Genomic DNA, 23,749 nt, shown 5'->3' on the forward strand with positions numbered 1-23,749 from the left:
GTCCAACAGGTTTGTTTCAAACACGAGCTTTCGGAGCACGGCTCCTTCTTCAGGTGAATGAAGGAGCCGTGCTCCGAAAGCTCGTGTTTGAAACAAACCTGTTGGACTTTAACCTGGTGTTGTAAGACTTCTTACTGTGCTCACCCAGTCCAACGCCGGCATCTCCACATCATAACTTTTACAGATGCACTATAGAAAGCATCCTATCGGGCTGCATCACAGCCTGGTATGGCAACTGCTCGGCCCAGGACCGCAAGGAACTTCAGAGAGTCGTGAATACCACCCAGTCCATCACACAAACCTGCCTCCCATCCATGGACTCAAGGATCCCTCCCACCCGGCTTACTCACCTTTCCAAGTTCTTCCATCGGGCAGGAGATACAGAAGTCTGAGAACACGCACGAACAGACTCAAAAACAGTTTTTTCCCCACTGTCACCAGACTCCTAAATGACCCTCTTATTGACTGACCTTATTAACACACCCTGTATGCTTCATCCGATGCCAGTGCTTATGTAGTACACTGTATATCTGGTGTTGCCCTATTATGTATTTTCTTGAATTTTGTTTAATTCCCTTTTCTTCCCATGTACTGAATGATCTGTTGAGCTGCCTGCAGAAAAATACTTTTCACTGTACCTCGGTACACGTGACAATAAACAAATCCAATTCAATCCAATCCAATCGATAACCCCGGGAAAGTACTCTGGGAGTTCAGTGGTGGGGATAACACTGAAGATTTGGAGGCAGTTGAGGCGGCACATTCTGGGGGCTGGATCAGGGGCGATGCCGATCAGGGGGAAATCACAGGTTTGAGCTGGGGAGGCTGGATGGGAAGTTTTGGAGATGGGAGGAGAGGGGGAAATCAGGGTATTAAAAGACCTGTTTCTGGGGGGGGGATGTTTGGCGGGCTTGGAAGAATTGGGGAAGAAATATGGACTGGAGCAAGGGGAAGCATTTAGGTGCCTGCAGCTCTGAGACTCAGTCTTGGAAGAGGTATTGACGACAGGAGGGATGGAGAAAGGGGTGGCGTTGGCGATCTACAGGAGGATTTTGGGAGAGGATGGGGTTTCCATGGAGGAGATTAAAGCCAAGTGGGAGGAAGAGTTTGGGGATGCTATGGAAGACGGTTTGTGGTGTGAGGTGCTCCGGAGCGATCCCAACTCCTTCTCCCTGATGCAGGCCTCTGCCTACTCTGAGTGTGTCAAAGAAGCGATCATTTGAGTCCATTATTACCCATGGATGCAGGAACAAATCAGGCTGCAGGATTTTGTTCGGCAGGCATTTCCGGAAGTACTGCTGTCTATCTTGTTGGAGAAGATACTCTCTTGCACGGGGCGGAGGAGGACAGCACGTCCGGGATATATGGGCGGATCATGGGGGAAGAGCAGGTTTAGGTGGAAGAAGTGAAGGGTAGGTGAGAGGAGGAGCTGGGACCCATTTTGGAGGAGGAAGTGCGGAGTGAGGCCCTTCGTAGGGTGAATGCAATGTCATCCTGCGTGAGGCTGAGCCTGATTCAGCTAAAGGTGGTGTTTAGGGAACGCCTCACCAAGGCCAGGATGAGTAGATTTTTTGAAGGGGTCGAGGATAAGTATGAGCGGTCCTCGAGGGCACCTGCTCACCAAATGCACATGTTCTGATCCTACCCTCGGCTGGTGGATATTTGGGGGCCTTTCTATGGCACCATATCGACCATTTAGAGCCATGCTTGTTGGTAGCTGTATTTGGGGTGTTGGACCAGCCCGAGCTGAGGATGGGGGTGGGAACGAATGCTTTGGAATTCGCCTCCTTGCTGGCCGGAGGCAGATATTGTTCAGTTGGATGCAGGCAACACCGCCTAGTGCCGCAGCATGGCTGGGTGACTTGATGGGAATTCTGTATCTTGAGACGGTTAAGTTCATGGTGAAGGGGTTGATCGATGGGTTCTACCGTAGATGGCGGCTTTTATATTGCACTTTAACTGTGCAGGGAGGCGAGGTAGTTTTTGGTAGGGGAGGGTGTTTTCTGCTTTCTTTTTACATTGCTATTGTTGTTATATGTGTTACTGAGGTTGTATTTTTAAAACATTAAATCATCCCAATTAAGCTTATTAGGTAGCACAATATTACCATGTTATGCAATATCCACAACATAAGCTGAAGAAAATCACACATTACATGTGTTAAGAGTTGAGGCACAATCAGAATGAAGAGCAGAGAAATCGTGATCAGATAGATATGCACTGTTCCCTCAGTGAAATTCTTAAAAGTATTCTGGGTTTATAGTGCTTTTTAAAGCAAAGTGATGAAAGGAAATCAAATCAGTAAATAAATATTGCAACTTTTACATCCTGATCCATCCAAGAAAAAAAAAGGAATTTCCAATTTCAATGACAACTAAAAATAGTAACAATTTAATCAGCAAGCTCTCAACTGCATTTCCACAGCTTTGCAACAAACAATGATTTTCATGACGGGAAGTAATTTTTAATAATAATAATATTGTATAAACTTGTGCCTGTATATTATCTATGAAGTTTATAGTACTTTAAGAAGTAAAATTCACGTTCCAACCCAAATGAATAAAGTTCAAAAAATTACCACTGGGAAATATCTGAACATTCCAGTAGAAAAACGAAAACTGAAAAAAACAATGGGAACTGATTTGGCAAATTATCAAACATGGCACCAAAGAATACTATTCAAATATAAATTCATATGACTACTGTTTCACGTCTGCTATAACAAAGAATGCTTGGTCAAACTTTTCTTTGTTTCTTCAACTACAATTGACATTTTAAACTTTTCGATAACTTATAGGTCACAATAGTGCCTTGACAAGACTTAATGAACAAATTGCTAATAGCTTTATTTATGCAAAGCATTTTTTCATTGAAATAATTCAGAGCCCTGAACAAAATGAATTACTGATTGAAGTGCTGCAGCTTCAGGCAAACTACATTAAGCAGCAGAGTTGGGCAGATATTTCCATCAAAAAATAGACAAACAGTTCTTCACCAGCAATGTTATTCTGGATTTACACCTGTCCAATTTTAATCCATATATGTAATTGCCACGTCGTACACAACCTCTTCTATTCTCTATATCACAACTCAAGTACAGCAAGCATTGCAGTATTGAAGAGTTTCATTTAAATGAATGTAAAACTGAACCCCGCCTCCCAAAACCACCCATCCCCACCAAATGACTTAGCTGAAGGACAATTAATCAAACATGAATATTAACAGCTGCACTTTTAAGATTTCAGTGCGCGTCAACCGTATTAGGTGCATATCAGCCGATTCCTCCTTTCAACCATTACATGCTGTACTCATGTTAGTCAGTCTAAATATTTCAGCCCACAAATGTACGTTTTACTTATCAAAAGGATCAAGCAAGCAATACAGGCTGTGTTGTGAAGCTGCTGAGGAGTTTATGAGATGCCCACACGAAGCAGACTGCGTGGCTAGTGACAAAGGGAAATGAGTCTTCCTACAAATAGAATATAATATGAAGCTGGTTTCAAGCTAAAACTCCTATAATTCGAGGTGGGGGAGGTGGCTGCGGAGGTGACCAAGAGGGGAGAGGATGTGATTTAGGGGCAGCAGGGTAGCATGGTGGTTAGCATAAATGCTTCACAGCTCCAGGGTCCCAGGTTCGATTCCTGGCTGGGTCACTGTCTGTGTGGAGTCTGCACGTCCTCCCCCTGTGTGCGTGGGTTTCCTCCGGGTGCTCCGGTTTCCTCCCACAGTCCAAAGATGTGCGGGTTAGGTGGATTGGCCATGCTAAATTGCCCGTAGTGTCCTAATAAAAAAGTAAGGTTAAGGGGGGGGGTTGTTGGGTTACGGGTATAGGGTGGATACGTGGGTTTGAGTAGGGTGATCATGGCTCGGCACAACATTGAGGGCTGAAGGGCCTGTTCTGTGCTGTACTGTTCTATGTTCTATGTTCTATGATATAGCAGTGTTGGAGCAGGAGTGGGGTCATGGATGGAGAAGGGGTCCATCATGGATGGGCCCGGCTGAGGGTGAAATTAAAGGGAACAGAATTGGTAGGGGAGGATGGCGAACAGTAGAGGGAAATGGAGGCATAAGCTTCCAATAAGGTTTGTAACATGGAACATACAGGGGCTGAACAGGCCGGTGAAGAGGTCTCGGGTCTTTGCACACTTGAGGAGCTTGTGGATGGGGGTGGTCTTTCTGCAGGAAACGCACCACCAAGTGAAGGATTAGGTTAGATTGGGAAAGGGATGGGTGGGTCAGGTATTTCACTTGGGGTTCGATTCAAAGTTGTGGGGTGTGGCCATCCCGTTGAGCAAAAAGACAGGTTTTGTAGGTGCCAAGGAGGTTCTGCTACCCGGGAGGTCGTGCAATGCGAGGTTGGAGGTGCAGAACCAAGTGAGACAACCCTGCATGACAACCTCCCCCAGCCCATCCTCTCTCCCCTCACACTCTGTCCCCTCACTCTATCCACTGGACCCCCCCATCCTCTCTCCCCTCACACACTGCCCACTGGACCACCCATCCTCTCTCCCCTCGCACTCTGCCCACTGGACCCTCCATCCTCTCTCCCCTCACACTCTGCCCACTGGACCATCCTACGCCCGGCCGAGCGTGTCTAACTAACCCCGTATCATTCTGTTCCCCAGGGCCAGCTGACGAACTGGTCCAGGGCCGTCTGGTGCCACACACAGGCGACCACAGCGTGCGATGACCACCGCACCCACCGTCGCATGCCAGAGGGTGGCAGGAGGTCGGCCAGGAGTGCCATCCTCCAAATCCGGGACTCTCGAGCGGGACGTACAGAGGACGGACAGTGACGACTTTCATGGCTGTGCGTTGCCCGAAGGTCGGGCCATGAGACAGGACAGGATGGGGTCAGTGGACCCAGACGCACAGGGGACGGCGACGCAGTCAACGGACTCACTTGACGCTGAACTGTACATGGGCCACGTGCGCCCTGCGCTGGGACATGACTGGGACAAGGACACTCCTAAATTTCTGACGGACGAGGACCTATAGCTTGCGGCACTGCTGTCTCCCACACCATCCACCATCCCAGAGACACTCACCTCAGTTGGGCAATTAAGTGATGAAGCTCCTGGGTCACGTTCTGGTGTGCACCACACAGCTGAGCCGGTACAGCAAGTGGAGGTCAGAGCAGCCATGGGGTTGGACGGTCGGAGGGCAGCCCAGGCCCAGCATCCAGCTGGCGCCCAGACGTTTCCCAGGTTCCTGGATTTACTCGACCCACCTGGACAGCCGATGCATTTTGAAACCCAGGGACACAATGACGGGATGAGGGCCGTCTTCCAGCAGCTGCAGACGCAGTTAGTGGTGTCAAACCGCGTCCAGGAGCAGGGAGTGGTGCTGCTCATGGCAGCCACCCAGGCCGACACCGCACGGGTGGCGTCCGCAGTCGAGGCAATGGGTGAAACAGTATCAGCCATGGGTCAGGTTCTGCAAGGCTTCATGTGCACGCGTCATCCATGGCCCAAGAGAGGGCTGCCCTCTCACAGGCAGCAATTCGCCAGAGCCAACATGACATTGCCGGCGCGCTATGGGCCCTGGCCGAATCTCACCAGGCCCCACGGCACAGTCCCAGCAGTCAGTCGCGGAGAGCATCGACCGCCTGACGCACGTGCTGGATGGCGTCGCGCACCCTGGTCGATACCGTTGCAGGCCTCCAGGACTGGCAGCGCGAGGTATCGGTGGGGCGACGGGGCACCTCCCCACTCACATCTCTGTCCCACAGTGAGGCCCAGGGGCCACCGGGCTCCCCGAGGGAGGTGGTGGTTCTGGGGCCCGTCCCATTAACTCCCATCACGGGACGTCCCTGAACGCTCGGCCTCCCCCCGTCCCACATCCCTGGTGCATCGGGTGGGCAGCAGGCAGAGCAGGGTGGCACCACGTCAGCCAAAACACCCGCAGAGCAGCCTGGCCCATCAAGGCCGGGTCGCCCCAGGAAACGAATGCCGACGGGGAGACATGTCGCAGGGCATGATTCTCAGCAGTCCGCCTCCACTCCTGCTGTACCATCTGGGGATTCACTTAGACGTAGTGGTAGGGCCCGTAAGGCAATGAAGAGGGACACAGAGTAAGCTGGCACGGGTGAAGGGCACAGTTTAGTTGTAGGGGCTAGGGCATCTGTAAATAATATTCACCATTAAACTCACTGTTGCACCTAACTTGTAAGACTGTGATTTTTCCATTGCCACAGGGATCGTGATGGTGACCGAGTGTCGCTGGGGTTGACGAGCGGTGAAAACTCGGTGCCGCGTGTGCAGTCCCTTCCACCCCCACCCCCTCCCACAGCTACCCCACGCGGGCACGTGATGGAGTGTCCCTGACGAACACAGCGACCACCGAGATGGATGGTTTAGCTATTGCCATGAGTCAGACTTTGTCTAACGATTCTGAGCTCACAGCTCATCGCAGAGCGGGCTGTCATCATTCAACATGGCACTGATCACACCCGCTGACACAGCCATCAATGTCGTGCCATACTGTTGTACCGCAGTGGTAAGGGAGTGGAGCAGTGTACGCAGAGCGGGGGGTTGTGTGCTGTCCGTCTGCACGACTGGCGATGCAGGTGGTAGTGTTCAGAGATGCCATCGCGCGCGACACATGAATCTTGCAGCCACCAACGTGTCGCGTGCCTGCTGTCCTCGCCGGTGCCGTCGTGCAGCCTCCTGGACATTACCAGCACCCGGGTCATGTGTGTGTGCTGCGCCCAATGCACCATCAACCTCCTCCTCCGTGTTGGCACCACTGTCAGTGGCTTCTCCCTCGGGCATCTCCCCTCTGCATTGCAATGTTGTGCAGCGCACAGCATACCACAACAATGCGAGTGACCCTCTCAGGCTGGTACCGCAGGGCCCCTCCAGAGCGGTCCAGGCACCTGAATCTCATTTTCAGCAGACCAAAGCAGCTCTCCACCACACCCCTGGTTGCTGCATGGGCCTCATTGTAAAGGGTCTCCGCATTGGTCTGAGGCCTCCGTATGGGCGTCATCAGCCAAGACTGTACGCATCATGCACACTCCCAGGGAACCTTGCGCACACGTGCATGATCTTGTTAGTGAACACTTCCCTGTTGCCTGCAGGAGGGTGCATGGGGACGTGAACACCATCAATCACTCCCTGGACCATCGGTATCCCGGCCACGTTGGCAAATCCATGGGCTCGCGCTTCTTGATTTGCTCGGTCCTCGGGAAACGTGATGTAGCGGTCCGCGATGGCGAACAGGGCGTCGGTCACGTCCCGGATGCACCTGTGGACCGATGCCTGCGATACCCCGGATAGGTCCCCACACGGAGACTGGAAGGAACTGGTAGCCTTTTTTTTTTAAATTTAGATTACCCAATCATTTTTTCCAATTAAGGGGCAATTTAGCGTGGCCAATCCACCTACTCTGCACATTTTTGGGTTGTGGGGGCGAAACCCACGCAGACACGGGGAGAATGTGCAAACTCCACACGGACAGTGAACCAGAGCCAGGATCGAACCTGGGACCTCAGCGCCGTGAGGCGGTTGTGCTAACCACTAGGCCACCGTGCTGCCCAGGAACTGGTAGCCTAAAAGTTAAGTGCCACCGTCACCTTGACGGCAACTGGTATCGCGTGTCCTCCTCCTGTTCCACGTGGGGCAAGGTGCGCCACGAGATGGCAGATATGTGCGACCGTCTCCCTGCTGAACCGGAGTCTCCTCCTGCCTCGATCTTATGTATGCTTCCTTTTTCATTTTAGCTAGTCTCTCAATTCCACCCATCATCCATGGTTCCCTAATCTTGCTGTTTCTATCCCTCATTTTCACAGGGACATGTCTGTCGTGCACTCTAATCAACCTTTCCTTAAAAGACTCCCACATTTCAAATGTGGATTTACCCTTAAACAGCTGCTCCCAATCCACATTCCCTAGCTCCTGCCGAATTGTGTTACACTTGGCCTTTCCCCAATTTAGCACTCTTCCTTCAGGACCACTCTCGTCTTTGTCCATGAGTATTCTAAAACTTACGGAATTGTGATTGCTATTCCCAAAGTAATTACCGACTGAAACTTCAACCACCTGGCCGGGATCATTCCCCAATACCAGGTCCAGTATGGTCCCTTCCATAGTTGGACTATTTACATACTGCTCCAAAACAGTGTTCTTCAAACTTTTTTTCCGGGGACCCATTTTTACCAGCCGGCCGACCTTCGCGACCCAGGCGGGCCGACCTTCGCGACCCACGCCGGCTGACCTGTGCGACCCACCATTTTCCCTTACCTTGTTTGCTGCTGACAAAAATGGAGGAAATGGTTTTAGGTCCCTTTGGCCCTCGTACACGCTCCTCCAATGGAACCTGTTGGATGAAGGTGAAGCCTTCCGATGTCGGAAAGTATGGAGTCTCCATCTGTCCAAAGTTCTAAATTTTTTTCCTGTAAAATTTTATGAAAGACCCCCCCCCCCCCCCTCCCTCCCCGGCGAACTTGCAAAAAAAAAATAATAATAAAATGAGTGGAATAAATGAATAAACCTCCCCAACGAACTTGTAAATAAAAAAATGAATTAAATAAATGAAAAAAAATGTATAAAATAATTTTTTTTAAATTAAATGAATAAAATAAAGAAATAAATGAATAAAAACAACTACCGAACTTGGAAAACAAAAGGCTAGAAGGGATGGCAGAGGGGGCAGTGCAATGTTCCTCCTGCAGGATGGTCGAGGTGAGGGACACCGTCATTGGCCCTGCTGAGTTCACTTGTGGGAAGTGCACCCATCTCCAGCTCCTCAAAGACCGTGTTAGAGAACTGGAACTGGAGCTGGATGAATCGAGGATCATTCGGGAGGCAGAGTCGGATATAGATAGAAGCTACAGGGATGTCGTTACTCCCAAGAATGAAAGTAGCTGGATGACGTTTAAAAGGAGGGGGAAGAAGCAGTTGTTCCCCTCAATAACTGGTATACAATTTTGGATACTGTTGGGCCCGGGGGTGGGTCCTACCAGAGGTAAGCCACGGTGACCAGGTCTTTGGCACAGCTTTTTTAAATTTAGAGAACCCAATTAATTTTTCCAATTGAGGAGCAATTTAGCGTGGCCAATCCACCTAGCCTGCATATCTTTGGGTTGTGGGGGTGAAACCCAAGCAAACACGGGGAGAATGTGCAAACTCCACACGGACAGTGACCCAGAGCCAGGATCAAACCTGGGACCTTGGCGCCATGAGGCAGCAGAGCTAACCCACTGCGCCACCGTGCTGCCCGAGACTCGATAGTTAGAGGTACAGATCGGCGGTTCTGTGGCAACGATAGGGGCTCACGGTTGGTGTGTTGTCTCGCAGGTGCCAAGGTCCGTGACGTCTCTGATCGTGTTTTCAGGATCCTTAAGGGGGAGCTGCCACAAGTCAAGGCACGCATCGGTACCAACGACATAGGTAGGAAAAAAGAGTCGGGGATGTAAAACAGGAATTCAGGGAGCTGGGGTGGAAGCGGAGAGGCAGGAAAGACCGTGTTGTCATCTCTGGTTTGCTGCCAGTGCCACGTGCTAGCGAGGGGAGGAACAGGGAGAGAGTGCAGTTAAACACATGGCTACAGGGATGGTGGAGAAGGGAGGGTTTCAGTTACTTGGATAATTGGAGCACATTCTGGGGAAGGTGGGACCTTTACAAACAGGATGGGTCACATCTGAGCCAGAGGGGCACCAATATCCTTGAAGGGAAATTTGGTACAGCTCTTCGGGGGTGTTTAAACTAATTTGGCAGGGGGATGGGAAACTGATTTGTAGTCCAGGAGATAGCATTGCTGGAGTTCAGAAAGTTGAGGGTAGTGCAGTACTGAGGAAGGTACCACAATCACAAGAGTGGACCTGCAGGCATGAAGGTGGTTTGAAGTGTGTCTACTTCAATGCAAGGAGAATCAGGAATAAGGTTGGCGAACTTGGAAGTATGGATTGGTACCTGGGACTACAATGCTGTGGCCATTACGGAGACGTGGATAGAACAGGGCAGGAATGGTCGTTGGAGGTTCCGGGGTTTAGATGTTACAGTAAGATTAGGGAAGGTGGTAAAAAAGGTGGAGGAGTAGCATTGTTAATCAAGGATAGTATAATGGCTGCAGAAAGGCAGTTTGAGGAGGATCTGTCTCCTGAGGTAGTGTGGGCTGAAGTTAGAAATAAGAGCGGTCACTTTGTTCGGAGTTTTCTATAGACACCCAAACTGTAACAGAGATGTGGAGGAAAAGATGCAATGCAGATTTTGGATAGGTGCGGTAGTCACAGGGTAGTTGTGACTTTAACTTTCCAAATATTGATTGGAACCACTATAATTTAAATAGTTTGGATGGGGCTGTTTTTATCCAGTGTGCGTGCAGGAAGGTTTCCTCACACAATATGTGGGTAGACGGACAAGACGCAAGGCCACATTGGATTTGGTACTGGGTAATGAACTGGATGGTTTACAAAAGAGGTTGACTGTCTTGTCAAGAGGAAGAAGGGAGCTTATGTAAGGATGAGAAAACAAGGTTCAGTTAGGGCACGAGGGATACAAGATGGCTAGGAAGGAGCTCAAGAAAGGGCAGCCTTAGGGGAGCTAGGAGGGGGCATGAGAAGTCCTTGGCGGGTAGGATCAAGGAAAATCCCAAGGCTTTTTACACTTATGTGAGGAATAAAAGAATGACCACGGTGAAGTTAGGACCAGTCAAGGACAGTAGTGGGTACGTGTGCATGGAGTCTGAGGATACAGGACAGGCCTAAATGAATACTTTTCTTCAGTGTTCACAAAGGAGAGGGGCCATGTTGTTGAGGAGGATAGTGTGATACAGGCTGGTAGGCTGGAGGAGGTAGATATTCGGAAGGAAGATGTGTTAGAAATTTTGAGAAGCCAGAGGATAGATAAGTCCCCTGGGCCTGATGGGATATATCCTAGGATTCTTTGGGAGGCGAGGGATGAGAATGCAGAGCCTTTGGCTTTGATCTTTATATCCTCACTGTCCACAGGAATAGTGTCAGAAGACTGGAGAGAGGCAAATGTTGTCCCCTTGTTCAAGAAAGGGAACAGGTAAAACCCTGGGAATTATAGGCCGGTTAGTCTCACTTCGGTCATAGGTAAATTATTGGAAAGGGTCCTGAGGGATAGGATTTATGATCATTTGGAAAGATACAGCTCAATCCAGGATAGTCAGCACGGATTTGTGAGGGCTAAGTCTTGCCTCACAAGTTTGACTGTATTCTTTGAGGAGGTAACTAAGTACATAGATGAAGGTAGAGCAGTTGATGTCGCATACATGGATTTTAGTAAGGCATTTGATAAGGTGCCCCATGGTCAGCTCATGCAGAAAGGGGGCATGGCATAGAGGGAAATTTGGCCAATTGCATCAGTAACTGGCTATCACATAGAAGACAGAGGGTGGTGGTAGATGGTAAATTTTCATCCTGGAGCACAGTCACCAGCGGTGTACCACAGGGATCAGTACTGGGTCCTCTGCTATTTGTGATTTTTGAACATCACTTATTGTCATGAGTAGGCTTCAATGAAGTTACTGTGAAAAGCCTCTAGTAGCCACATTCCGGTGTCTGCTCGGGGAGGCTGGTACGGGAATTGAACCGTGCTGCTGGCCTGCCTTGGTCTGTTTTAAAAGCCAGCAATTTAGCCCAGTGTGCTAAACCAGTCCAAGTCATTTATCAATGACTTGGATGATGGAGTTGAAGGTTGGGTTAGTAAATTTGCTGATGACACCAAGATTGGTAGAGTAGTGGATAACGTGGAGGGCTGTTATAGGCTGCAAAGAGACATCGATAGGATGCAGAGCTGGGCCGAAAAATGGCAGATAGTTTAACCCTGATAAGTGTGAGGTGATTCATTTTGGTAGGACAAATTTGAATGCAGATTACAGGGTCAACGGCAGAGTTCTGAGGAATGTGGAGGAACAGAGAGATCTTGGGGTTCATGTCCATAGATCTCTGAAAGTTGCCACCCAAGTGGATAGAGCCATGAAGAAAGCCTATATAGCGTGTTAGCATTTATTAACAGGGGGATTGAGTTTAAGAGCCGTGTGGTTATGCTGCAACTATACAAGACGTTGGTTAGACATCATTTGGAGTATTGTGTGCAGTTCTGGTCAACTCATTATAGAAAGGATGTGGAAGCATTGGAAAGGGTGCAAAATAGATTTACCAGGATGCTGCCTCGATTGGAGGGTAGGTCTTATGAGGAAAGGTTGAGGGAGCTAGGGCTTTTCTCATTGGAGCGAAGGAGGCTGAGAGGTGACTTAATTGAGGTGTATATGAATGAAATGAAAATCGCTTATTGTCACGAGTAGGCTTCAATGAAGTTACTGTGAAAAGCCCCTAGTCGCCACATTCCGGCACCTGTTCGGAAAGGCTGGTATGGGAATTGAACCGTGCTGCTGGCCTGCCTTGGTCTGCTTTAAAAGCCAGCGATTTAGCCCAGTGTGCTAAACCAGCCAAGATGATGAGAGGGATAGAGTGGACGTTCAGCGACTTTTTCCTCGGGTGGATGTAGCTGCTACAAGGGGGCATAACTATAAGGTTCATGGTGGAAGATATAGGAGGGATGTCAGAGGCAGTTTCTTTACTCAGAGAGTGTGGTTGGGGCATGGAATGCACTCCCAGCTATGGTAGTGGAGTCGGACACTTTAGCAACTTGCAAGCGGTTACTGGATAGGCATATGGAGTGCACTAGAATGATTGGGAGTAGGTTGATTTAATCTTAGTTTCAGACTAGTTCGGCACAACATCGTGGGCCGAAGGGCCTGTACTGTGCTGTACAGTTCTATGTTCTATGTATGTTTTATGTTTTATGATTGCAGATGCTCCATTGTTGAATATATTTAAGATTAGTTGGACAGATTTTTGTTTTTTTAGGGAATTAAGGGATATGGGAAGCAGGCAGGAAAGTGGAATTGAAGGCCAATACCTGCCATGAAATTATTGAATAGTGGATCAGGCTTGACAGGCCACAATGTCTGCTCCTATTCCTATTTCTTATGTTCTTGTGGATGCCAAAGACAATGAATTTGACAGCTTTTAAAACACTTTGATTGTGGTTAAAGATATATCTTTGTAGAATTAATTAAATAAACTATGCCACATTAATTTGATATGAATTATTGATGTTATGCTTTCTTTTCGTATTTCAAAATGGCTTTCACCCACACCGGTGGTTCACATTTTATACTGTGTACAAGTCGACTCCTATTTTTAGAGGCTTTAAAGGTCAATTTATACACTGATATCTACGGTAGGTATTTCATAAATAATAATATATCTTTTGGTGTCAAAGTAATGTTTCTTGTTGATAAAAATGGAACCACTCAGTTAGCTCATTTAATTTGCATACATAAAAATAGGTAAATTTCAGTCAGAAAGGCAATAAAAGCAGCACGGAACAAGGGATAGAAATTCTTCTGTGCTGTCCCAGTCAAAGAATAAATATTATGAAATTTTTTAATAATCATGGTTTTGTATTTTTTTTTAAAAGATCACTCACTACAATAGAATGTGTTCTGCTCCACTATACGCCACAATTTGTCGCGCCACTTTGTGCACTTAATCTACATTACTAATTTGAAATTGAAGCCATGTTGCCAGCACAGCAGAAAAGAAAGCCTATGTGACAGAAGTGACCAGATTCTTAAATGAAGATGATCAATAAGAACTATTACTACCCATTGCAGTTTTGATGCGCAAGCCTTTATAAAATCTGCAAATGGAAGTACACTTTCTATAACTGCTGTTGAATTATTAAGAAACCATTCCTCCCACAGCCAAATCTCAATATTATTTTTGTAGTAAAATCTCAGTAGTTTATTCATGTAATACATGCTAGCTATGTTAAGAGTGCAAACAGCATTAATCTGCAGTACTAACAGGCAAAACTACTGGCATTTGAAACACCAGGCCCCATTATCACAGCAGGAGACGTCAATCACTCGGATGTTCTTATAACAGCACAGGCAATATGACAATGATCTCAGGGAAAATCAGCAATCTCTGCAGAATATTCCAAGGCCTCCCCTCCCCCCCCACCACTTTGCAATTTGACCAATCAGAAGGTGTCATTCATGACCTACTGGAAGGCTTGCATCTTGCTTCAAATCCTTAAAAAAAACATCAATCATACAAAACAGGGAAAGGACATTGAATTATACAGTATTAACCTCCAGGGTTTGCATACAAAGACCTCAGATTTATTTATGCCCATCCTTTAAGAGCCTCAGCACTGTTTTTAACACCAAACCAACTGCCAATTTGATGAACCTCTGCCCTCAGCAGGAGTCGTGCTCATTTGATTAACGAGTATGGGCTTGTGGAAAATGCAGGAACAAAAAAACAAGGTAAAAACACTATTATCCCGTGCACAAAAATGCGACAGCAATAATTAACCTGATGCCTCTCTGGAGGGGTGATGTACTTGATGTCCTATTTATGATCAGGGCACTGGTCCTAGACATTGGACTCATTCATCAGCATTTTACATTGCAGCTAAGCAGTTTCACATTCCCAACATCCATAAATAAGGGCAACTCAATATTTTGTGTTAATATCATTAGAAAAATCACCCCGAAGATACACTTTTCATTCGCCAGTTCTGACAGTGATCAAATACTGGTACATTATTATAGCAGCTGTTTTCTGGCTGTTTCTTCTCGTTTCAAAATTCTGATCAGTGAAAGTACTCACAAGAACTGCTGACCCGTTTGATTTTTTTTATTTCTCTGCAGAAGATCCAAGGACAGTTACAGGCCATTGAAGGTATGTAGCAAAAGACAAACGCAATATATGAAATGCCTGTTATTCAAGCTATTATTGATAAGTAGTGCCGACAGTAACCCGTTGCCTACAATAAACGAAGATTACCCCTGTCCCACCAAACATGATTTCCCAGTTTGGAGCACAATTTCAGGAGGTAAGCAAATGGCTCCCAACCATTGATTTTATTTGTTTACCAGTAGTTCATCAACAGAATAAAATCTAGGAACATTGCTCTAAAATTCAGCCACTGGAACTAAACTAGAGAATGCTAATCTACCCTTTACACCACCCAACTATCAAAAATAAATCCAAGAGCCTTCCTCAATGAAAATGAAATGTCTTTCAGCAAACACACCAGAGTGTGCATATTTTGCCTGATCAAGACAAACTTACCAGTTTCTGGTTATTTTTAGGATTCTAAATTTATAGTTATTTATTGAACAGTTCTTGCAATTGATCTAGAAAGCGCTTTTTAAAAAAAATTTAGATCGAGACCAAAAAAAGATAGGTACAAAACAATTTTTAAAAAAATATTTTTATTCTCCTCCCGAATTTACACCCAACAACAATCAATAGTCAACAACAAATATCTCAAACCCCATAACAGTAACAACAATCCCATCCTCCCACCATGCCCAGCCATCAGCCCGCATGTTAACATAAACAAATGACAAAGAAAAAAAAGGAATCAGGGATTACCCATAGCCATCTTCAACATACATCGGCCCCCCTCCCCCCACCCACCCACCCTTCCACCCCCCCCCCAAGCACCCCACCCACCCCCCAACTAATGTTCGATGTTATCCAGTTCTTGAAAGTGCATAATAAATAGTGCCCATGACTTGTAGAACCCCTCCGAGCTTCCTGACAACATTTCATTCTTTCTCAGCTCAGAATAAATGGTTTACTAACTTAATGCTGGTAGAATACTTCCACAAACAAATGTGCAACAGACACCCAGGTTGGAACTCATTTAACCTAGAGCAGCCCAAAACACAAAAGTTGGCAATTTGGTTTTATTTTTTTATATAAAAGATTAATACCAATTTTTCAACAAGCTGCAAGTGCATGTTCATTCTATAAAATAAATAAATCAAACGTCCATTAAATGTAATCTGCACATCAGTGCAACTTGCTCAAAGCAACATAGTAATGATCATACTTTTTTTTTAACGTATGCTCATCTCATATGTGCCAATCTCTGTAGCAGGAGACAGAAAAAAGTGCATGCAGGAAGGCAGGGTGCACATACTAATACAACTACATGGGTCAGAATACAAGACAGATTACAGAGTGTTTAAACAATGCAGTATACATGCAGTATTGTGTACAGTTTTCATAGAACAGAATCCCTACAGTGCAGGTGGTCATTCGGCCCATTGAGTCTGTACCGACTCTCCGAAAGAGCACCCTACCGAGGTCCAATCCCATTATTATTATCCCCAGAGCCCCAACTAGCCTTTGGACACTTAGGAGCAATTTAGCAGGCCAACCTACCTAAACAGCACATCTTTGGACTGTGGGAGGAAACCGGAGCTTGACACAGGTCGAACGTGAAAATTCTACACAGTCACCCGAGGTCGGAATTAAGCTCGGGTCCCTGGCACCGTGAGGCATCTGTGCTAACCACTGTGCCATAAGGAGGGATATACTTGCATTGTTAACAGATCAGAGAAGGTTCACTCGGCTGATGCCTGGAATGAAGGGGTTGTCTCATGAGGAAATGTTGAACAGTTGGGCCTATACTCATAGGAGTTTAAAAGAATGAGAGGTGATCTTATTAAAACACAAGGCTCAGAGGGGGTTTGACAAGGTAGAGTGGAGACATTGCTCCCTCTCGAGAGGGAATCTAGAACTAGAGGACACTGGTTAATAAATTAAATAGTCTCCCATTTAAGACCAATATGAGGATAAATTTCTTCTCTCAAGAAGGTTGTAAGTCTTTGGAATTCTCTTCGACAAAGAGCAGTGGAGGCTGGGTCACTGAATATATTCGAGGCTAAATTACAAATTTTTGACTGTCAAGGGAGTTGAGGGTTATGGGGGACAGGCAGGAAGTGGAGTTAAGGCCACAATCAGATCAGTCATGATCTTATTGAATGGTGGAGCAAGTTCATGTTTTTGAAGGCAGAAATATTTAAATGACAGCTGAGTTGGATGCATAGATAATGGCTAGAGGGACCACAAAACATAATTTTGTTGATTTTTCATATGATTACACTTTGAAATCATAGTTTTGAAAAAACATCAAATACATTTAAAAAGAAACATTAGCCAGTTGTTTCCAATCTATTAAGTTGAGAACATTCCTTTAATGATTCCAGCAAGAAAATTGTTCATTTAGGTTCACAGTTAGTTCTGTTTTTCCAATATATCTAAAGTTTCCCAAGCTGAAACTATTTTCTGATATTAAACATGCAGATAATTTTGAAACAATTCTAATATAAAGGCAGCCACTCATGCATACAACCCAAAGAGCCTACATTCCGATCAAACAATGTCAACTGTTACCCATCATAATGATTTAGCCTGCAGATTTTTCCCCATTTGGAACAAGTAGGAACTGCTAAAGAAACCAATGTAATTATTTCTGGTATAAAAGGCACAGGAATACTCGTGACACTCTGCTTGGATGCTTTGATTAATAAACTGCAAGGGACTTATTAACACCTGAATTATTAGCTTCACAAAGATTATTCCATAATGATATTTGCCACTGCACAATTTTCATAAAACCACATTTCTATAATTTTATAATTCAAACAAAAGCTTGTGCTTATTTTTTCCATCTCTACTGCAAAACAAGTATGTAGGGAGCAGAACTCATAAATATGTGATATTAAAATCTCATGTTGCAAATATACAACAATTGAAGACATTTGGAATTACAATTCAAGCTGGGAGTGACTGTTCTGTTTCAATTCAATGACACCACTAATGGGTTCTTAGCAGCTCCATGAAATCAAGCAGCTGTCAACTCAATGCATCAGAAGAAAAAGTCATACACTCCCATAAGGAAACAAGCACATCAGGATGTTTGGCAAAACATCTGCTCCTTCACATTTCATCTGACAAAACAAAAACAGCTAAACAAAGAAATACCTTGTGCCTTCTTTAATCTAAGTAAGCACCGTAACAAAAGTTTTCGCAACAAAAAATATTATTTACCTATACCACTATTAATAGTATGCAATTTTCACACAAACATTTCTGATAGGTAGCAGAAAACTATGGACAGATATTCACAGAGCCTCAATGCATATTAATACTGTGCCATTGTTGAAAATATGATCAGGTCTCAATTGTAATACTGGGAAAACTGTACTTGAATTCTCAGTTTTAAATGATGACGGGTGAATATTACAAGCACCTGCAAAATTATTTTTCATGTTCCATTTATGACAATTCAGAATCAAGATTTATTCTTGCATCAAACTGATCATTGACTCCAAACTGCTATTACCTGGTGGAAAGGAAGTGAGCTATTGATATTTTTCTCACCATCAGAGATGGGGTAAAGAGTGTATACATTACATTTCAGCCGCAAAGTTTATTTAATTGTTAACGTAACCTTGAAAAACTTATGTTTCTTTCTCAAAATATGGCTCAGATTCAAGAAGTACAGTTAGAAACTTTAGACTATTTATTAATTGGTCTTGATTACAAAACATCTTACAACACAAACACCAGATCAAACAATAATAGGAAAGTCCATTCATTAATCGCAAGACCTACTTTACTTAGTACACCAGCATAAAAAGTGTAAATAGAACAATTAAAGAAATATCCAACCACAATACAAAATGCAGCATTTCAAGAAATTCTGGATAAGAAATTAAATTATGATGCAAGCAATATTTTGTTTTTCTTTGATCTGCTTACTTCCCCTGCTTAATCTGCCAAATCTTGCAGGCTTTTGTTGCATGTATAATTTAAAGCCATCTGCTGTTTGGGCTTTTACATTTAAAAAAAAACTCAAGATCAGGAGTAACTAACAGAATGGGTTTGTTACTAACATTCAAGTATCATATTACAGTGCATTCCCTTGTGAAAATAGTAGTTACATACAAAAACGACAAAGCAGTTTTTCTACATGTCTTTAAATTTCTCCACTACAAAGACTTTAAAAAATATGGTAGCTCATAAAACCACAAAACCACTTGAAAGCTTGAACAATATTTCCAAGCTAAAATGTAGCCGATTCTGCCTGGCATTCCAACTTGATTTTCTTTTTATTATTTTCTGCCAAGGGACTCAGAACTTTGCACAATGAAAAGAGAATTCTATTGTTCACAGGTATAAAAATTGAACAGTACCACTTTGTTTAAACTCATACTAACCTGCCATGAGAATAAAGCCAGAGGTAAGACGAGGATCTTTTTTAAACAAATTCAATTTAGAATGTTTACAACTTTGCTCTTACTGCCAACTATGGTTATGCAGCCGAGTTGAAATTGGCTCTTTAGTTAAAATCAGGCAGTATGTAAGTATAGTCTTATAATCAAAGCTGCAGATAACACGAGAAATACACTGTGGGCCTACCATTTCATGTACACTTAGTAAGCAAATCTATTTCTAAAAGTTTTTGCTTTTAAAGAAGCGTAAAAGAGAATCTTGGAAGTTTGAGAATCTCTTCAAAAATATGCTTTTCATTTATTACCATTCTACTATTTACACTTTGAGATTCTTACAATTGAATGTATAGTTTATTAAACACATTACTGCATATCTAATAGTAAATCTCTAAACTAAACTACATAAATGCCAGCAGATACTGGTGTGTAAAATATTCATATTTCCATGGCTGTCTGTGATACATTCATTTTGAAGTACTGGATATCACCGATGGTTTGTCTCATAACCAAATTTGTGCATCTTAAGCAAACTCACAATGTATTACTTGGAAACAGTTTCCATTTTTTTAAAAATACAATGTACAATGTACAGATTTTTACTTAACAAAGGAACAGCAGTGGACTTGCTCTAGAAAATGCTTATTTTTATGACTGGGAGTTTATTAGTGTATTTGTCATTCTAAACCCACAATGAGGCTTATCAAAAGTTTCTCTATATTTCTTTCATGTTTAAAAAAACTGTTGCAATTGAAGCAGCTAACAATCAGATGATGAAAGAAACAAAGTCCTTTCAAGACCAGGATGAATAACAAAAAGGCCATAAATACAAGGGGTAAAGCTGACTAAACTTTACATGACGTCACGGTCCCCAGAAACCATGCCTAAACTTAAGAGGGGATGGGGGGGGGGGGGGGGGGTAAAATCCTTCCTCTAAACAAAAGACTTAAAAATAAAACACATTACCCAAGATGGCGAAGGGTTGTTGTTTTGCAGAAAAGAAAAATGGAGGATATTGTAATATACACAAAGGGATAAATTTCAACAACTCGCCTGCAGCCGGCTTGAATAAGGAAACGGCGGAGATACAAAAAGCAAGAGGGGAGGGATGGAGAAAGGAGAGCAAGAGGCAAAGGAGGACGGAGGGGGCATAGCGGGCTGTGCACCCACACGGAAACCCGGGGAGTCACCACATTATTTTTTTTTACACAAAAACAAGAGGAGTTATCGCATAATTGATCTGAGTGAAGCATATTGGTGTCTGTGCGCTGACGGGGAAAGATGAGATGGGACGTAGCAGATGTGACGGGTGACGCCGGGGCCGTGTTGTTTAGGCCGGCCCGGCCCAGCAGCCGGATCCCGGGGGGGGGGGGGGGGGGGGGGGGAAAGGAGAGAGAAGATGATGGGGGGCACTTGCGGGGGGTGGGGAGGTCGCTTTCACACAACAAACTACCCTCCGTCCGGCCCCGAACATGACACGGCGTCCGTGCCCAGCGTCCTGTCCACATTTAAACACAGCTCCGCGGGCCGCTTCTTCAGGCAGCCTGTGCTGCGCCCGTTTGTTGTGTTTTTTTGAAAATAAACTAGGAGAGAGAAAGTGGATCCAATGGTTTGGGGGGGGGGGGGGGAGGAGGAGAAGAGAGAGAGAGATAGAAAGCGGCTGCGAGCGGGACACTAACGCGTCTGTTGCACCCCCCTCCCCCCCCCCCCAAAAGAATATTTTTTTAAAAAGAAACCTCACGGTCAAAACACAAGTTTAGCGCCGCGGATGGAAATTACTCTTTAAAAGAAAAACAACACACACAAGCGAACGTGCCCGTTGAGGTGTGTTTTTTTTTTAAAAAGAAAGGGAAAAGTCCTCCGGGGAGCCGCTCTCCGCTACAAAAGGATCCGATTCAAAGCGACATGTGTAAAGAGACAGTTAGAGACACAAAGTGAAGGGAGAACAAGAGTCAGCCTCACCGGCTGGACCTCACCGAGCAGCCCCAGGACTTTCTCCGGCCCTAAAAATATTTTACTAATTCTTTCTCTCACCTCCCTCAACAACAACAACTTCTCCTCATATTTATCAATTATTTGTCTTCCCCTGTCTACACCAACCACCATTCCTCCTGCTCTCCCCCCTCCCCGGGCAGCCCCCTCCAAATTAATAAATTAAAACGTATAAATAATGTACATCAAACGCGAAAAGAAAATGCAACTCACCTAGCTCGCGAATGTCATCGACTTACTTCCCTTCCGGATACGCCGGGAGTTTGGAGGACAGATGGTGGAATTATTTGTTAACGTTCTTGTTTTCGTTTCGAAACTTTTTTTTTTAACTGAGGCGGGAGGAGACAGAGAGAGGGGAGAATTCGTTAATTCACCAGAAGCTGTGAGGGGGGGGGGCGGGGGAGACCGAGACTTTTTCGGCTTCAATGCATGTGGTTCACGAACTGGTGACGTCAGGCATGGCTCAAACAATGAAACTTGCTGCTACAAGAAACATTTTCCCTAAATGAAACCAACAGCTTATCATCTAGCGGCAGGGAAAAACACTAGATTATAGTCTCTCCAAAGCACGCACGCACACACACACCTCCTCTCCTCCTCGCTCCCCCTACACACACCTTTTTCTTCCAAACAATCAACTGAGGGTTTTCTTCTTTGAAACGCAACTTCTCATCTTTTATTTTAAAGGATCATAAACTATCACAGCACGCGAGAATTGTAATTCATTATTTCATTTAAAAAAAAGCTTCTCGTCCCTCTTTCGCTCTCGCAAAACGATGCCCAATGTCAGCCCATGCAGCCAGCCCCCTTTACCGCGGTCATTTGTAACATAATAAGTGCAAGTACAATGATTGCAATCCAAGCACACACACACGCACATATATATGTATATGGGGAGGGTGCGGAGTGTTAAGCTATTCAACTCATCGGTCGTTTTCACAAGAAAACATCTTGTGCTGAAATCATTTTGAGGTGCCTGGGCTTTCTTTTTCCCAAAGATGCAATGGTTCTGTAAAATAAGCGGTGTTCAATTCGTTATATGGCATTAATTATTTTGATTATAAACTGACCCAAGGATCTGCATCAGACAGCTGCGCTGTGCTTGCAGTTATTGATTTTTGGTACTGCTACATTCCGGGAATACAAATTTGATCGCTTCAGTATACAATGTGGTAATTTCATTAATATCATAAAGCAAAACAAAAGCCTACTTCGAAAAACAATTGATTTGAACGGGATACAATTTCGCTTTATTAGCACTGAAAAAAAAGTTGTCCTTGCAAGGAGCCGGCAGGGACACAACGGCCTGAATGGCCTCCTAGTGTGCTGTCACCATTCTATCGGTCAATATTTTCCCCTCAATACTTAGGTGAGAATCAATGGTTTAACACTCTAGTTTGAGTTATCACCATAATATTGATCATTTCCACATATGCCTTTCATTTACATTAAGTACAATATCACAGTTACACTAAAGCACATAGTTTTCTCCAATTTTTATTTTGACGATTCTAATATGTGTTTACAAATTATTTTTGATAGTGAAACAATATAGAAATAGGGAGCTACATCAGTGAAGGTAACACGTTACATTGGAATAAATCAACAATTCCCCATATCAGAATGAACTTTAAATAAATAAATGTCATATTTCATGAATGTTAAGGGAATTGAATTAAACTTAATACAAATGTATTTTAACATTAAAAACCATGGATATCTCCACTTTTAATTAAATGGTAATTTATTGTGCTGGGCTGGCATTATCATAACAGATGCAACACCTGCTCATTTTAATAGCAAGATTTAGTCAATATAATGTTTCACTCTTTATGTTAATTATTGTATATCATCCATAACCATGATATATTCCATTTGTAGCATAGATAGCAGATTTCTATCTTATAAAAATAAGCTATTTTGTGGCATTTATGATTCAAATAAATAACTTTAAGTTTCTTTGGGACATCGCCGATGTCTTGTTCCAAAGCAAATACATTCCTTTATAAATCAAGTGACGGTTCCTTCAATATAAAACTGATAAAACTTAGCAAATAGAGAATATCAACTTAATTTTGCAAGTTTAATTCAGCCCAGGAAGAATATTCAATTATTTAATATTTTATTTATCAATGGCTTGCTATAGTTTACAAATTAATATAACAAAAATATACAATGAAGCATGTAACATTAATGTTTTTGGCTGACATTACTAGAGGTGAAATGAAGCATCCAATTTATTAATATAGATTTATTAATCTATTAATTTCAATTTATTAATTGTACAACAATATAATAACATCTTGTTTTCCAAACTTCTATATGTACATAGAGATTGATTTTCCTACAATTTTTTGAATAAGTGCAAAAAATATATAATCGAATATAAAGTTGGAGGGAAATATAACTTGGGCTCCCACAATGTGTCAGTGAGTTTATCCAGTGAGAAATTCTCCTGCATTGCAGTGAAAAACATTGACCAGGGAAGCCTTTTTCAACATGTTTGTGTTTGGATGTTATGAAAGGACAGGATAGATCACCATGATTTCCCATTGACACGAGTACGATTCACATTTGAATAATGGCCTCTTGGATGAGGATGCCTGGTGGCCATTAAACTATATTGCAGCAAGGTGACATCGCCAGAAATAAGATAGGAAAATTAGTAGGAAATATA

General features: G+C 44.1%; 1 protein-coding gene across 3 annotated transcripts in view; it reads right to left on the reverse strand.

Annotated features, from left to right (window-relative positions):
* baz2ba (bromodomain adjacent to zinc finger domain, 2Ba) overlaps nucleotides 1–21,489 on the reverse strand; it is a 563,986-nt gene extending 542,497 nt beyond the window's left edge. Inside the window, exon 1 of one of the 3 annotated variants that reach the window (XM_038789612.1) lies at nucleotides 21,286–21,489. The gene's annotated coding sequence lies outside the window, so the exon portion shown is untranslated. Of the gene's footprint in view, nucleotides 1–20,046; nucleotides 20,066–21,285 lie in introns of those variants that run through there. The other 2 variants (XM_038789617.1, XM_038789613.1) reach the window with 2 other exon arrangements.
* Between the last annotated feature and the right edge of the window lie 2,260 nt (nucleotides 21,490–23,749).

Source organism: Scyliorhinus canicula, chromosome 2 (assembly GCF_902713615.1).
Source record: "Scyliorhinus canicula chromosome 2, sScyCan1.1, whole genome shotgun sequence".
NCBI classification, from domain to species: Eukaryota; Metazoa; Chordata; class Chondrichthyes; order Carcharhiniformes; family Scyliorhinidae; genus Scyliorhinus; species Scyliorhinus canicula.